Source organism: Onychostruthus taczanowskii, unplaced genomic scaffold (assembly GCF_017590055.1).
Source record: "Onychostruthus taczanowskii isolate IOZ18803 unplaced genomic scaffold, ASM1759005v1 scaffold60, whole genome shotgun sequence".
NCBI classification, from domain to species: Eukaryota; Metazoa; Chordata; class Aves; order Passeriformes; family Passeridae; genus Onychostruthus; species Onychostruthus taczanowskii.
Genome location: NW_024503680.1, coordinates 3,736,209 through 3,752,491, shown reverse-complemented (window position 1 = coordinate 3,752,491; position 16,283 = coordinate 3,736,209). Strand labels below are relative to the sequence as shown.

Genomic DNA, 16,283 nt, shown 5'->3' with positions numbered 1-16,283 from the left:
CACCACCTTCATGGTGAATGCAGGGTGCAAGAGCTCTACACAACACTGCAGTCACACAGCAAAACAAGTGCCAGGGCCATGTCCCCTCTGCAGAGCCGCTGTCCCTCCTTGCCTCAATGGGCAGCTGCCCACTCCCCAAGCATCTCATTGCTGGGGACTGCATGGCTATGGTACAGTTTTCAGCTCAGTAAATTTAATTTCCTGTGGGTCTCACCTGGGACAGCTTGAGGAAGGCTGGGAACGGAGAGAAAGAGGCTTTTCCCTGCAGGCCTCGGCCTCACCATGGATGGAGCGGGCCCTATCAGGAAGGTGAAGGGTAGGTTATAGTTTGGAGAGACATTAATAGCCAGACAGGACAAAAGAAATGGTCTTCAAGTCATATTCAAGAAATAAATCCTCTAGAGGAATGAAGCATCTCCAGCCCTCAGCCCCCAAAGCTGCCAGGATCACAGCCCTCCGCCATGCAGCTCTTGTGGAGGATGAAGGAGACAGTCCTCCCCTGCCAACAGCTCACATTAACCTCCAGACCCAAAGGGCCGCCCAAAATAAACCAGGTGCTTCGCTGACACCAGTGTGCTTTGCTCCTGGGACACCATGCCAGCAGCACACCCTGCCCACACCCACACCCACACCCTCACCCGCACCCACAGCCGCGCTCCCATCCATCGCACGCTGCAAGCCAACAGGGCCTTCTCCGTTACCGGGGCAGCTGCTGAGCCTCAGCACCTCCTCGACTTCGGGGCAAAACTAAACCCCCGTGGTTGCTGTGTGCCGGCAGCAGCGCTCACCCTCAGCTCCTCCTCTCCCTGCCGCTTCCTTCCTCTCACCTGGGCGAGGGGAGGGCCCGTCTCCAGGCAGCCCCAGGCTGCGCACCCTGCCTCCCGCTGGGCCTCTGAGGGCCCGCCCGGCCGGCCGTGCCTCTGGGGTGGCAGCGGCACCTGCGGCTCGTCCAACTGCCCCTTTGCTCCTGCAGCCCCGGGCACAGCTGCCCTGTGCCCATGGAGACCCTTGCTTCTCCAACGCACCGTCCTGCAAGGACACGGTGAAGCCTTAATGAGACATAAAGGGTGGCCAAACCTCAGGGGCTCCTCTGGCCTGCATCGTCTCCATGGGGAAAGAGGGCACGGTGAAAGGAGAGCACATAAAGGAGACAGGAAAATTGATGCTCTCCAGATCTCAGGGAGCCTGAGAGCAGTGGGGAAGTGATGTGGGAATAGCTGGATGGACTCAGGTGAGAAACTGAGGTGGTGGGGCTTTTTTGTGGCTCCCAAAAAGTGCATTGACTCCCACCATATTATAACTCCAGGGCAGAGATGTGGCTGGTGTGGGCTTTGTCCTGTATTTACCTGACTTCTGTGCTGGTGGTTCCCCAGCAGCCTCTCTGATGGGTTTTGGAGTGATGGGGATTGAGTGGTGGCACTTTAAGGATGGAGGCTCTCCAACCCCATCGCTCATGGAGCTGACATTGTGCTGTGAGGGCAGGGAAGCACCAAAGATCAAGGGACATCTTTAGACCCTGAGAAGAAGGATCCAAAGCTTGTTGGTCCCAGACGATGGGCTGATCTGCAAAAATGCCACAGCTCATTCCCAGACAAGCCCTCTCAGCACCTAGGGCCTCACTTTCCTCAGCTATGCTGCTGGCAGCTGGAGGCACAGACATCCCCCCTGTGCCTGTCCAGTGCCAAGCATGGCCTGGGCACAAGATCCCAGTCCCAACACAAGAACTTTCCTGAAGGCTGTGGCAAATCTGCTGAGGAATGAAGCTTATTTTCCAGCAGCTTAGTCTTCTGGGAGCTCTGGCCCTCAGTGAAATTTGACTGAAAGCAGCTATTGTGGATGGCCTGGCATGGCTGCAGTCCCTGAGGAGGGTGCGCTGGCACTGCAGGGCAGGCAGCTGCCACCAAACTCCACAGCCCATGGCCAGGTCACAGCCCAGCCCTGCCCAGCAGGGAGGAATCTGCTGGAACCTCCATCAAGACAGCTTGGGTGTGACATTTCAGGTGATGTCCTTAGACTGGTGCTTGCTGATTCTGCTGGAGTGGGTCTCACCCAGGGCAGGGGGTTGCAACCTGCAAGCCCTGAGCGTGTAACACAAACCCCAGGGCTGGAACACAAAAGCAAGGACAGATTTCAATGCAGATATCAATGCAGATGGCTGCTAACTGGGGGGACTGCAAATGCCTAGTAACTGGTAAAAAATGCTGCAGAAGACATTCAACAAAGGACATCCGAGCACAGGACACCATTTCTTCCTCAGCCAGCTGAGTGCATCCTCAGATGAACATGGAGAAGGAACAAAATGCCAGCAGGAGCAAGCGGACAGCTCAGCCTTGCTGTGGCTCCAAGCCCCCACCCTCTGAACAAAGGGATGAGCTCTGAACACAGGGATGAGCTCCTGGCACTTGAGAACCCTGCAGAAGTACAGACCCCATCATTTACCTCCAAGGCTCCTTGCCCAGCTGGTTTTCCCCACCAATCTGTACCCCTGGTTCCTGACACACCAACCTTTGCTTGTGCCCCCGTGCCCCTGCAGCAGATCCCCAGCTGTACCATGGCTGTTCTGAGTAATGGCTATTCCTCTCTGCATCTTTTCCTGCAATCCGGGCTTTACTTCCCTCTCCTTTCCTTCTTTCTCCTCCAAAGAGCTTAGAACACTTTTAATTGCTGTGGTAATTTTTTGCAAAGCCATAAAATCATCCTTGGTTCCTGCCAGCTGCTTTTCATAATTTCTCTTACTCCCCTTTCCTCTTTTTTGGAAGGTGAGCCTTGCAGATCCATCCCTCCTTGTGCTTGTAACTCTGCACCCCCCAATTTCTCTGCAAATCTTGTGCATCCTCCCCCAGGAGCTGCTCCATCAGGGAAAAGTTTCTTTCCCCTTTTGGGAACTACACAACCCACAGATGTTTGCAATGTGCCTTTGCATAACAAGACAGATTTCTTTATTAGTCAACTGAGATGCAATATTTTCAGCTCCTTGCATTCCAAAAAGCTCACAGACACATCCAACCTGGCAGTTTTTGTCCTTCATCCCAGCATTCCCTATCCTTTCTGGATGGCAGCCTTCATCCCTAATGAGGCACCTCTGCCTTGTGGGCTGCCCATAGCTCCACTGACTGTTGTGCTGAAAGCCCTACACCCTGAGATCCTGGGCTTCTCTAGGAAAATTCCATCCATTCATCCACCCATCCATCCATCAGCTTTGCAGTTGGGAGCACCAACAAAATGCCCAGGAGCCTTCTAAATTTTCCTCTCTCCCAAAAAGCAAGTTATGTCTTTGGTCACAGGGTGGGAGATTGGACAAGCTGTGTCAAAAAGATGGGCTTCTTCTTCCCCCTCTTCACATTTTGACAGCTGCTGCAGCCCAGCCAGGTCACAGCCAATTCTCCAGCTGCCTCCAAGGTGGGAGTTCATGAGGGGTTTGCCTCCTCCCTTGACCAATACATTATTTCTCTGGGATTTTCCCAGCTGTTTGATTTAATATTTGAGCTGCCTGGGATGCTCTCCTTGGATCCTGCCCTGCTCCATGCCTTTTCACAGGCCTGAAATGTCTGCAGGGAGGTCAGACAATCCAGCAGTGAGGCAGACTCGAGGAGCTGGCCAACCCAGCTGCCTTCATGCTGGCTGAGACCTGACACAACTCAGCTCCCAGAGATGCTGCAGAGGACAGGAGGGGAACCAAGCTGACTAAAAAAGGGTCTTTGCTTTTCAGACAAGCAAAGCTGGGGCTGGAACAGGAGAAATCCCCCCAGCTGTGGGGCTCAGCCAGTAGCTGGGGACACCAGTACTATTTGATGGCTAGAAGCCCACGCTGCAAACCCCTGCAGCATCTGAATCCTCTTTTCACCCCAGAGCCAGGAAGCTGTGTTCTCCTGTTTCCTTTCCCACACCAGAAAGATGCTCCAAAACCTCACTGTTCTGTGGCACAATCCTCTGATGACCACTGCTGTCTTTACCTTCACCACTGTCCCCTTCACATGGGGGTTTCCTGAGATGCTGGCAAAATCCAGGCAGCAGCCAGGCAGGCTGAGGCACGGCTGTAAGGATGCCTTTTCCTGAGTGCTGTGCACTGAGCAGGATGCTGCAGGCACCACAGGTCTAGTGAGGGATGGCCAGAGCCGTGGGGCTGGGTGACAGCAGTCAATCAACCCATCAGGTCCAAGGTCCTTGTGCCAGGCAGTTCCCAGGAGCAGCTGCCTGCTGCTGGCAGGGTTTTCATCCCTGACTGACATTCCTCTGCTGTGACCCTCCAGGGAATCCCTGCCAGACACTGGGATGTGAAAGGGCTTTCTCATTATCATGGCCCCTTCTCCCAGCAGGGAGAATCAGCATTTTAAGAGGAGGGGGAGCTTCAGGAAGGTTGGCAAAGCTTCCTGACCCTCAGCTGACTGGGCTGGGGCTCCCATTTCCTTTCCTGGATCAACAAAGAGCTCCAGAGGCTTGTGAAAGGAGTGATTCAGCAAAACAGGATGAGAGGAGAGGCAGAAACACCAAGTCAGCACAGCTGGATGGGGTCAAATTCCCGTCCTGTGAAAGCCATGGGGAGCAAGGCTCAGGTGTCCTACTCCCTCAGGCATAGGGACAACTCCTGAAAGTCCAGCTGTTCTGGATACCAGCCCTGGAGTCAGAAATACAACAGAAAACAGTGTTGTTGGTTTTGTTTTTTCATTCCCATTCCCAGAAAGATCAAGTCAGACTGGCCTGGCATGCAATGGAGTGGGTGGGAAAGCCATTTTGCCTGAAGAGGAGGAAATGCCATCCTCAGTCCCCAATCACAAGCATTGAAAAAGCTGAATTACAGCAGCAGGACTGGTTTAAACCATCCATTCTGGTTTAAAAACATGCTCTGCTGCTTTGGCTCCTAGTTTCTGACCTGTTGGAAGTTCACATTTCTTCTGTAAACACAAAGGGTTCAAGCTTACTTAATAAAAAAAACCCAGAAAGCTGCAATTCCCACGCAGTTGTGTGGCTCCAAGAGCCAGGATTTGCAGAGATATCCAGCAATACCCTCAGAATGGGAGAGCTGAGAGCCCTGTGCAAAACACCGTCCTGAAAAATGAAGTCTCTGAACTGAGAGCCCTCAGCTTTTGTGTCCCAACTCCCAACAATCCAGCCAGGACGCGCACTCTAAAGCCAGTAGCTTTAGATAAGCGATATATTTACATCACTGTAACCGTGAGCAGAGCCTGACCATCAGCTCCGCATCCAGGAAAAGTGAGATAATGTGCACATTTAGGCAACTGGAAAATCTTTTATCTTTTGTCCAAAGCTGGTGTCTGATTTCAAGACAAGATCTTTCCAAGACACACTTTATTTAAAGGAACTAGTTGGTGCTCGGTTCGATTCCTGAAGCAGGCTGGGAGTGGCGCTGCCAAAGCCTTGGGGTGCAGAGGTTTGGGCACCCCAAGCACCTCTCCAGTCCGGGGAGTGCCAGGGGGGCAGAAAGCAGCTCAGGGGTCCAGCTCACCCCTGAGCCCCCGCCCGCAGCAGCTTCCCTTCCTCCCCGGGTGGGACAGTCCCACCTGCCGGGGGACAGCGGCTGGGAAAGGGAAGGGTCTGGGGGCTTCCAGCCACCCAGCCATCCACGCCGGCTCCGCTGCCCTGGGCGCCTGCAGGGCTGCCCGCCCCGAGCCACCCGCGGTTCTTGACAACGCTGACGGAGACCGCGGACCGAGCGGACTCGTCGCCCTCCTCCGGTTCCAGCGGAGCCCCGCGCCGCCGGGCCGGTTCAGCTCCCTGCGGGGAGCGGCAGAGCGGCGAGGACAGCGGGGCCGGTGCGCACCGCGCCGCGCCCGGCCCCGGCCGCACGCTCCTCATCACCCTCCCCGTGTTCGGGGCTGCTCCCCGGGACGCGCACCCCACGGGCGCTCGGGGAAAAGCCCCGGTGCAGGCGCTCGCCGCACGCCCCGGTGCCCGATCCCGGTCCAGATCCCAGTCCCGGTGCCCTGTCCCGATCCCAGTCCCGGTGAGCGATCCCGTTCCAGATCCCAGTTTCGGTGCCCTGTCCAGATCCCAGTCCCGGTGCCCTGTCCCGATCCCAGTCCCGGTGAGCGATCCCGTTCCAGATCCCAGTTTCGGTGCCCTGTCCCGATCCCTGTCCAGATCCCCGTCCCGGTGACCAGTCCCGATCCCGGTTCAGATCCCAGATCCCAGTTTCGGTGCCCTGTCCCGATCCCTGTCCCGATCCCAGTCCCGGTGACCAACCCCGATCCCAGATCCCAGTCCCAGTACCCGGTGCCGGTCCCGGGACTGCCCCGACCCACCCGGGCGTCCCCGCGCGCACGCGCGCTCCGGCCGGCTGCGGTGACGTCAGCGCCCCCCGCCCGGCGATGGAGCCCGGCTGATGCCGGTGTGTGTCGCGCGCGGCGGGGAGGGTCGCACGCCCCGCGCTTCGCTGCCGCCCGCACCCGCTGCCCCCGGTACCGCAGAGCCCCGGCAGGTGCGGGGCAGCGGGGCCGAGGCGGTCGCACGGCCCCCATCCCCGTGCGGGGCGCCCACCCGAGGGTCGGGACGCGCGTGGACCCCCCCGCCCCGGTGCGCCCAGCCCTGCCCTGCCCTGCCGCTGGCCGGGGAGCGGCGGGGCCGCGCTGCCGTGAGCTCGCCAGCAATTAAAATTGAAATAAACCCAGGTAAAAATCCGGTCCCGCCGCTGTGGGAGCTTTGCGTGAGCACCCGGCTGCGTGGGGCGGCCCGGGACCCACGCGGCTGCGTGGGGCGGCTCGGAACCCCTCTCCCCCGGCGTGGTCTGGGTTGTTTATCTTTTAGTCTGGGTTTTTAGAGGAAGAAAAGTGCTTTTTCTAGCCATCACTGGCTGCTCGCTCTATGGGCAGCAGGGCAGCAGACCCCACTCGTGTCGCAGCTGGGGCTTGGAGGGTTGGTCACAGTGGGGATTTTTGGGGCTCTTGGTGTTGCGGCAGTGCCAGGTTTAAAGTGCCGGTGCTCGGGACAACCGGGATGTGAGCAGACGGCATCTCCCTGTTCACAGGTAGGAAAGCTGAGCGGCCGCTAAGTGACGAGCCCGAGGCCGCACAGGAAATCTGCGGCGGAGCCGGGACTAAACCCCAGATTTCCCGTTCGGTGCTTTTCTTGCCTGGCTGGGGACAGCGGTTTAACCTCGCACTCTCGGGCTGCCGGGGTAAAGTCCTGCCCGGGCTATGCCAGCTCCTGGCCAGGGCTCCTGCGGTGCCAGGCGGGCGTGTGGCCAGGTGCCAGCAGAACGAGGCCTCTCCGCTGCGAGAGGTGGATTTGGAGAGCAGAGATGTCCCTTTGGAAAGGATGGGGGCCCAAGGTGGAGACTGGGTTTGTGCCGCTCGGGTGTCACATTGGCTTGGCACGCTGGCCTGCGTGAGAAGTGGCCCCATCGTGCTGCTCAGGGCGCACTTTGTCTGCGCCCCCAAATCTCAGACAATACGGTTTTTCAAAGAAGTTCTCTGCTACTCTGATTACCTGATGGGAAGCTTTGGGGAGAGTGGTAGGTGATGTGTCTTGTGAGGCCATGTGACATACCTTGAAAAGCTCATATACAAGCCTTTCTTGGTCTGATTTTTCCCATTTCTGCCCACTAAAGGCATGAACTCTGCCCAGCCATGGGCTTTCTCTCTGCACAGTGCTGTAGGGTGGCTCCAGTTGCACAGGGAGGGTTTCCCTGCTCTTCTCCCTGGCCACCTATTCTGGCTGCAGTCCCTAAGCAAGGATCATAGTGTCCTGAGGAGCACTTCTCCATGGATAGGAAGCCAGAAGTTTACTTCATTATCTGGAACAGCTTATTCTAAACTAATCTCTCTTTAAGAGATGAAGAGGAAGGGAAAACCACCCAGATGCTCAGATGCATTTTATTTACCGCAAAAGAAAACAGCAATTTAATGATAACTTCTATTAACTAGGTTGGGTCTGTGACCTTGATGTATTTTACAGTGTGGCTGAGAAGAGGGAGCAGACTGTTCCAGTCTGTTTATTGTTTCCTCTTAGTGCATCCCAGTAACTCGCAGCACACGGATGCCCACACAGTTCTGTAGTCCTGACCCACCTTTGGGGGTGGGAAAGAGGAGGCTGTTGGATCTGATTTGCTTCAGATACAGCCTAATCTGTAGCTGGTGTTAATTATATTAGAGATGGGTTGGGGTTTAGCATAGGTTTTTCTGACAGGGCTCAGCCTCCGCAATTCTTGCTACTGTAGAAAAGCTGTAGTAACTTGAAGCCCCGAAGTCACTCATGGGAGCACATCCCTATCAATAAATTCCTTGTTGTAAAGCCAAGTGAAACCAGCCCCATGGGGACTGCTGGCTTTCATCGGGGAGGCACAGGGATGGATGCAGGCCGTGCTGACAGCCTGGAGCAGGGTAGCCTGGAGCAGGTGAGCCAGGCTGGTACTGAGAGCCATCTGGGTTGTTAGTGTGGGGAGATTTCAACTGCAGTGTGCCTCCAGTTCTCCTTTATATAAGTGTGTCTCCTTGCTCTGCAGGGTTTTCCTTCTATTTAGACCTCCTTCCTGCTCCTCCTCTCTAAAAAGGCTGTCCCCTGGCGTATGCGAGCTTTTCCCTCTGCTTTGGTTACTATGGTGCTACTATGTAAAAACAGCTCGTCTTGTGGCTCCTGGAATTATCTGCACCTTGGGTTTGCAGTCCAGCCCAGGGACACGGGCCTGTGTCCATGCCTTGTCCAGCCTTTCCCTGTCTGCGTGGTGGGACAGGTCTGGAGGCAGCGTTGTCGGCAGGGCACGTCTGTGCCTTGATCCCACGGCACCTCCTCCAGGTTTCTGGGCACCAGGATCCCGCTGCTTTGTGCCTGGCTGTCACACAGGTGCATCTCTTGCTACTCCTGAATGTGGGACAGTATCTGGGCTGTGATGAGCCCTGCAAGACCCACTCCCTCCTTCAGGGACTGGGCTGATGGCAGACAGGGCATCAGCTCCCCCTGAAAACTGTTGGGAATGGAGACAAACAACTGGGAGTCTGTAGAAACCTGTGCAAACAAAAGGCAGAAGGGGGGAGCAGATATCTTCCTGCATCCTGTTCAGCCCCCCCAGCTTGTGCAAGTTAACCCCCCTAGGGCTGGCTTGTTGCTGTCCACTTTGCTGCAATGGGTCCCTTGCTTCCCTTGCCTGATATTATTATTCCTTTCTGGTTTTCCACCTGATTTGCATGTAAAAAAGCATGAGGGAGGTTCACCCCATGGAGAGGTCCTTGGTTTGCTCACAGCTAATGTAAATTATCGTTTCCCTCATTCTTGCAGGGGGCTGGGGTCACCCTGGAAGAGAGGGATTTTGTTGGGATTGCAGGAGCCCAGAGCCAGGTCCAAGTTCCCCCCACCCTGCTCATCCTAAGGGTGATTTGCCCCGTGCAGACACAGAATCATGCTGAGTTCTCTATCTCTTTGCATTAACTACATAAGAGATCAGGAGGATTATGTCAATAACTAAAACACCTGCTGCAGGTGGAGTGAGTCTAGTCCTGCTGTGGAGGCTGTTTTGGAGAAGATCCTGCTTGCTGGTGCCTGATGGTCTTTGTGGTGAAGGTCAGCAGCCTCTTTCCCTGTAGCAGCTGTGATGGCTCTTCTGCTTTGTTAATTAGGAGTGGGGTGATGCTTCTAATTATGAGGGAAGAAGTCTTGTGCTTCTCCCCTCCTTTGTTTGTTTGCTTTTTCTGTTTTTTTTTCCTCTTGACAAATGTTCTAAATAACAATGCTTAAAATGCAAATGGAGCTTGCTCGCTGAAGTGCCTGGGAAGGCCTGGTTGGGGTGGACTGTGTGGAGCTCAGGAGCTGGTGATGACACGTGGCACAAGAGCAGAGCCCAGGCAGCTGGGCTGTCACCAGAGCAGTCACAGCCATGGCAGCCATGGCTCATCTCCACGTGGAGGGTGCTCTCATGTCCTTCAAAGGCTTTGTGGTTTCTCTTTCCTCTCCCCATTCAGAGGGACACTGTGAGGGTGCCCTTTCCTTGTTCTACAGGCACAATAAGGGGACATTTAACTGGACTCCCTTTGATCTGTGTGCTCTTTACCTCTTATTCCTACCTTTTTTTTATATTTTTTTTAATTAGAAATAGAAAAATTGGACAATGAGCCTTCTAAACTGTGTGTCCAGTTGCAGTCATGGCATCTGTAAGGTCCCTCCTACTGCAGGCAAGTGCTGCCCTTGCTCTTCCAGCCAGGTCCCTCATGTGTTTTAGCACTTGCTTGGGGAAAAAAAATGAAATAAAATAACATGGTGTTGAGGTTGCAAAAGTTTCCATTATAGCTCCACCCACACTTCTGCCCAGTAATGCTCAGAAAATTCAGTCTGGGTGATGGGGCTTCCCTGCCTGCTTTGCTGCTGGGCTGCCTGGGGGAAGTGGAACAGCTTTTTAAAAATTATTATTTAATTTTAATACAGAGATGCTTGAGAGCCATGTCAGGAATAGGGTGAGGGAATGAGCTCTGGTGCCTGGCTCCTCAGTGCAGAGCCTGGGTGGCTCAGGTCTAAAGTGTGAGCACCCAAAAATTCACTGAGCAACAGGCAGATGGATCAGCAGAAAGGGGCTTCCAGGGGGGCAGAGCGGCTCTTTGCTATTTGTGTTGGTGTTGTTTAACTCTTCTTTTCCTGAAGAAGTGCCTTGATGTTGTTTTCAGGCTGATTTTGTCCCACTGGTGTAAAGGCATCAGTTTGCTCCTCTGGGAGGGATAAGAAGGGAGTCAGTTGCTCCTGGAACATGGCTTGGTGTGCGGGATGCTTGCAAATGCTCTGCTCTCATGCTTCAGTAAATAAAGAGGTTTTCATGGGACTTATAAAAAACTCTCTTTTGGAAATAGGTCAAGCAAATATTTATTTCCCTAAGGTGTCATGCCAGTGTTGCACAAATACTTGAATGGGTAGTCATTTTATTTTTCACTGCTTTGTTGCTTCCTAAGCACATTCAGTTCTTTTTGTCCAGTGGTGTAGGGACACACATTAATAATTGTATGTAATCAGTCCTGTCCCTCTCTCCATCTGGAAGTCTGTGCATCTTCTGTGGGCTTGTGCTCTACAATTGCAGTGCTGTAAATAGGAAGCTGTGACACTTTTTTCTTTACATCCAGATGCTTCTCTGCTGTGAAGATATTTGTTTTCCAAAAGAGTTTCAGGTCAGTGGTGGGCCAGCTGCTGCAATGAATTTAAAAACAAAGCTCCCAGAATACAGCAAAGCTCAACAAAATGGCCATTCTGGTGTCTTGCTTTCCTGTCCTAAAGCCTCAGCTGTGGTATTGGTGGTGTCCTTTTGGAAAGTAAGTTCAGGTTGTCCCACAGATGGAGAGTGCAGTTACTGCCAAAAGCTTGTGTCCTGCTGTCTGGTGGAGCTCCTGTCTTCCCCAAATAATCAGGGATCAGTTGGCATCCTTCTTTAAAGAGGGATTGAAACTTCTTGCCTGCTCTTAAAATAGTAAAAGTGAAGAGTTTAGTTAAGAGGACCAAAATTAGGCTTGAAGTATTGGCTACTTGATCTTAGAGCTCTTCATCTCCAGGTGTCCTCAGTGTAGGAGTAGCAAGGGTCTGTGCTGGAATGCACTGGAGTACTTGGAGTATACTTTGTGCAGGAGGATGTTTGAGATGGGCTTGTCTTGGATGCTTTTTGATGTGTAGCATATGTAATGAACTGAAGTCTTGGGTCTTTGTGTGAAGGATCCAGATGGACTCCTGGCTCCTCATGCTTGTACTCAGGGCAGACTGCAGTGGCTGGAGACCCTCCTGGTGCCTTCAGGTCCTGCCTTGGGGCATGGGGAGCACAAGGTTCATTCCAGCTTCCAGTGATGGAAAGCACTGGGCTGTCTCTTACAGCCTGCAGTCTCCAGGCTGTCATCACTTCTCAACCAGCACCTCGAGCAGGTGGCTTTGGAGACCTTGAAGGGGTGAATGTGATGCCATTTTTCACAGCTCTGCTAAGACAGGTGTTTACACTTTGCATTAAAGGTTAATTGGCTCTTACATTGTTTCCTGGGTGTGGGGTGGCCCCTGGAGACAGATCAGCCTGACCTGTGCCGGAGGTTGTGCAAGCCTGCTGCGTGCTGGGCTTTGATTTGTTAAACAGGATGTAAAAGCAGGCTCCCCTTCTGAAGCGTATCCTGCTCTTTCTTTCTTTGCAAGGAATCATTTCCACGTCAGAAAACATTTAAGAGAAAGGGAGTGTCTCTGTTTTATAGAGGCAGAGCTGACTTAAACCCAAAAATCCAAGCACAGACCCCCTCAGCTGTGCTGGCACAGGGGAGGCAGGCTGTGGTCTGAGCTGTGAGCAAGCAAACGATGTGAATATTTCATTTAGATCATAATCCACCTGTTGGGTTTCGCTCCCCCAGCCCTGCATGCGCTGGGAAGTGCAGCAGATGTTTTAGATGGCAGCCAGCACTCCCTGCTCCAGTGTTTGGTATCTCCATGTTGCTTTACAGGCAGGAAAGACAGAGACTGAGGATTATGTAGCAACTGCTGCAGGTTTGCAGGTCCTTTGTTTTAAGTTGTTTTCCCTCTGTTGTTCTGTCTGCTTTGGTGGTGTGGTGTTGTCCTGCTCTGCCAGCCTGTGCTGAGCTGTGGTTGCTCTGCCACATGCCAGCATAATTCCTGGAGGTTGGAAATTTGTCCCTGGGAACACAGTACTGCTGATTAGAGCACTAGAAATGAAGGTTCTGTGGGGGAGGTATCATTTGAGTTGGTGTACTGGGGGTTAATTTTACAAAACCCCTCTCCTGTGAGCAGTCACTGTGTGTCCACCTGCTCCTAACCCTTTTCCAAGATCCTTTTGCTACTCTCTGCTCTCCTGATTCTCCTGGCATCTTTCTCTTTCTTTGTCAGTTCTTTAGATGTGTTTTTTCAATCTTATTTTCTGCTGTAGGGTCACCTGTGTGTTTCCCTTTGGCATTGCAGGACATTGTTTTTTTTTGTAAAACAGGATTTAGGTCTCGGAGCAGCTTGTGGGTGCCGAGCAGTTTGTGGCAATCAGGAGATTGGGGTGTTTAAAGGAATTTTAAAGCCTTTGTGCTCCTTCTTTGGTCTTCTCTGGGACCTAGCATAGGTTTTGATTGTTTGGTTGTTTTTGGTTTTTGGGTTTTTTTTGTAGTTTTCAAGGGGATGGTTGGAATGGAGAGGTGGAGGTGAGAAGCAGCCTTGCTTTGAGGGGTAACCACAAATAAACAGCACAGACAGGCAAACACTGCATCCCTTGTGTGCTCAAAGCCCTGCTGTTGACGATATTGTTACGTGAAATGAGATGGTAAACAGTATTTGAGATGCAGTAGTGAAATTTGGGATCTCTCTGCTGAGTAGCTCTGAAAAAAGGGTTTCTGTAAGGAAGACCTGAGAGCAGATTAAGGTGGTCCTTGCTGCTGGGTGTTGTTGGGCTGGGGTTGCTCTGTCCCTTGTGCTCTTCTGGTGTGAGGATGAAGCCACCAAAGTCCCCCAGAGCTGCTCATGGGGCAGGGGACAGCATTCCTGCCTCTGTGTGGGCATTTCAGCATTGCTGGAGCCTTGGCCTTGGAAATGGGGGCTCATTTCCCACATGTGGGGAGATTCCCCTTCTTAACCGCAAATGTCAGCCAAGTGGAAAAGGGTATGGTTGGTGTGAGGCAGTGCAGGATGGGGGGAACAACAGAGGTGTTGATAAACTTGGGAGGGTTGCATCGCCTTCCTAAAATATCTGCTCTGTGGATTTCATTTCTGCTCCAGTCCTTAATGCTGGGAAATGCCTTGTGCATCTGCTCTGCCGGGGCTGAGTCTGTCAGGGCATTGTAGGCATGAGGCTGGGAACAAAATGGGAAAAAAACCCCCATGCTGAATGTAAAATGGCATTGATTTCTTTCTCTATTTTTTTCTATTTTTCTTCTAATTTAATCAATTCCCTACTGGGTTGTAAATTCCAAATGTGAATGGGAAATAATCTCACCAGTACAATAATTAGCATGTAACCAGCAGATGAAGAAAACCCAAACTGCTGAGCTGATTGGTGAATGCTGACTGTTTTCTGAATTAATTTCAATAATCACATCTCCCATTAAAAAGAAGACGGGGTGGGGAGGAAGTCTTAAATTTTCGTCAGGCTCAATGTAGCGAAAAATGGTATGTGCAGTGTAGCTGTTCTGCTTGTGATTAGAAAAAAGAGCTGAGGGAGGTTCTTGGATCTGAATTAGCAACAAAGTATTGCTAATTTTACAACCAAGTAGCTCAATTTCACCTGCTTTTTTGAGAAGAGAAATAGAATTGTAAGTAAAATATCCATAATTTTATGTAGGTGTCTAACAGTAAATAGTCTTCTGGTAGAGGAAAACATTCCCTTGCAGTCTTGCTTTGCTGCAAGATGCAAAAACAAGTTCACTGGAGTAGTAGTGAAATATGGTCATTAGTAGTGAAATATGTTTAGGGTGCATCCATCCAGCTCCCAAATATTTTGTTCTTGTGTTTTGGAGGGAGAGATGGGAATTGGTGTTTGGGAAGGGGTGATTTCAGAGCATCCAGGAGCTGCACACCCTCTTGGCACAGGGATCTGCAGCCCTGCTCTGCACTGCCTTCCTCTCCTGCTTTTCTTTGGCTGGTTCTGCCCCAAAGGTGGGTGGTGTTTGGAGGAGGTAGAAATCCTGTCTCAGCCTTGATAGCTCCATGGTGTCACATCCAGACAGCACAAGGAAAGGTCACCTCTGCAGAGCTGTACCTGGCAGCTGGTCTAATTACCCACCTGAGTTCACAGTCAGGATTAGCAGAGATGATTTTGTCTCCTAATGATGTTTTTCCCCTCGTGGCCATGGCCACCTCACCCTCAGGGCTTGTTTTCCAACAGAAAAGCACAGGTGATGCTGCTACCAACTGTTGGACCAGAGCATCACTTTAGAGATGCTTCTTCATTCCAGTTTAAACTCAATTTTAGGAACATGTGTGAAGTTGTGATAGCTTGGTGCTTGTAGGCTTAAAATGTTTCATTTAGAAATGCAGGGATGGTCTCTGAAACCCTAGGCATACAGGAGCTGGGTCCACGCTGTGCTGCAATGGTGAGAAATCCTGGAATGTGTGACAGAACCACCTTGTAATTAATGCAAAGTGCTCATTCTGGCATGAAGCTGGTGATGCCATGTGCTCCCTGTTTTCATTGTGGGGAATGACACCTGCCCAGAACCAGGGCAGTGACAGCCAGGAGGGAGAGCAGGTAGCACAGAGCATCTCTGATGTGTGGCACTCAGGTTCTCTCCCTCCCAAAGCCTCAGGATATGCTAGCATATGATATTATTGCCATATATTATTTAAAAAACAATTTGAAAAAGCTGGGCCAGTTTATGTGCTTTGAAACAGAATTTGTTGTTTTATCAATTCATGCTTGGTGTTCTTTGGGAAGGTCTGCAAGTGGAGCACTATGGGATTTGCTTGGCATGTTTTCCTAATGTTAGAGACTGTCTCAAAGAAGAATCACATTGTTTCATTTCCCCTCCATACTTGATTTGGTGTTTTTTTAAGCTAATGCCAGCAACCCTACAATAACCCAATGACCAGTGAGGGAATATGCACCTTCTGCACCCGGGTTTTTATTGTTGTTGTGGTTTTTTTGGTTTTTTTTTGGTTTTTTTTTTTTTTTTTTTTTTTTTGTGAAAAGCAAGATTTAGCTGGCAATCATGTCATGAGCTATGTATAAATATATATGTTTTAAGCCACCTCACTTATGGCTTTTGCTTTTTGCCTTTTAAAAATGCAATTAATTGAATTAGAGATTTGAAAAAATCAAAGCAGAGACTGAGAAAAGTCATTTGAGGTGAGTAAACAAGTTGGCTTTTTTTGTTTAATGAAAGCTCAAAAAATGGCCCACTGCCACTGTGTATGTTAAGGGTACCTTAAATACAGAGTGTCCTTCAGTGCTGACAGGCATCCCAAACACCTTTTATATAAACCTCTAATTATAGCTTAGTGACTTTGTAGGTTCTCTGGGTCAGCTTGGGAATATGGCACTGAAATCAGGGAGAATATTTCTGTTTTCTGTGTCTTATGTGTGAACCAGATTCAGAGCTGGACTTGGTGAGTGTGGTACAGAGTGATGTATTTATGGTGCGTTAGAGAGTTGTGCTTGCTGCTTCATGATGCAGTTTTGGGGTTAAACTCTGCATTTTGGGAACTACTTCCTGCCTGCAGCAGTGTGGATTCCCAAATCCAGACCCCAGCTGAGCTGGTTGGAAAGGGTTCGGCTGGTGGCCAGCGCCTGCAGCCCATCGCTGCCTCCTGATGTGTGGCTCTTGGGGCTCTTGGATTACAGCCCAGCACTCAGAACCAGAGACTTCAGTGAAAACCTCGGCTTCTTAAAGGGAAACAAAACC

At 51.6% G+C, this 16,283-nt stretch overlaps 1 protein-coding gene across 1 annotated transcript in view; it reads left to right on the top strand.

Annotated features, from left to right (window-relative positions):
* Window positions 1-9,471: 9,471 nt before the first annotated feature.
* ZHX3 (zinc fingers and homeoboxes 3) overlaps window positions 9,472-16,283 on the top strand; it is a 43,880-nt gene continuing 37,068 nt past the window's right edge. Inside the window, exon 1 of the mRNA XM_041419143.1 lies at window positions 9,472-9,510. The gene's annotated coding sequence lies outside the window, so the exon portion shown is untranslated. The remainder of the gene's footprint in view (window positions 9,511-16,283) is intronic.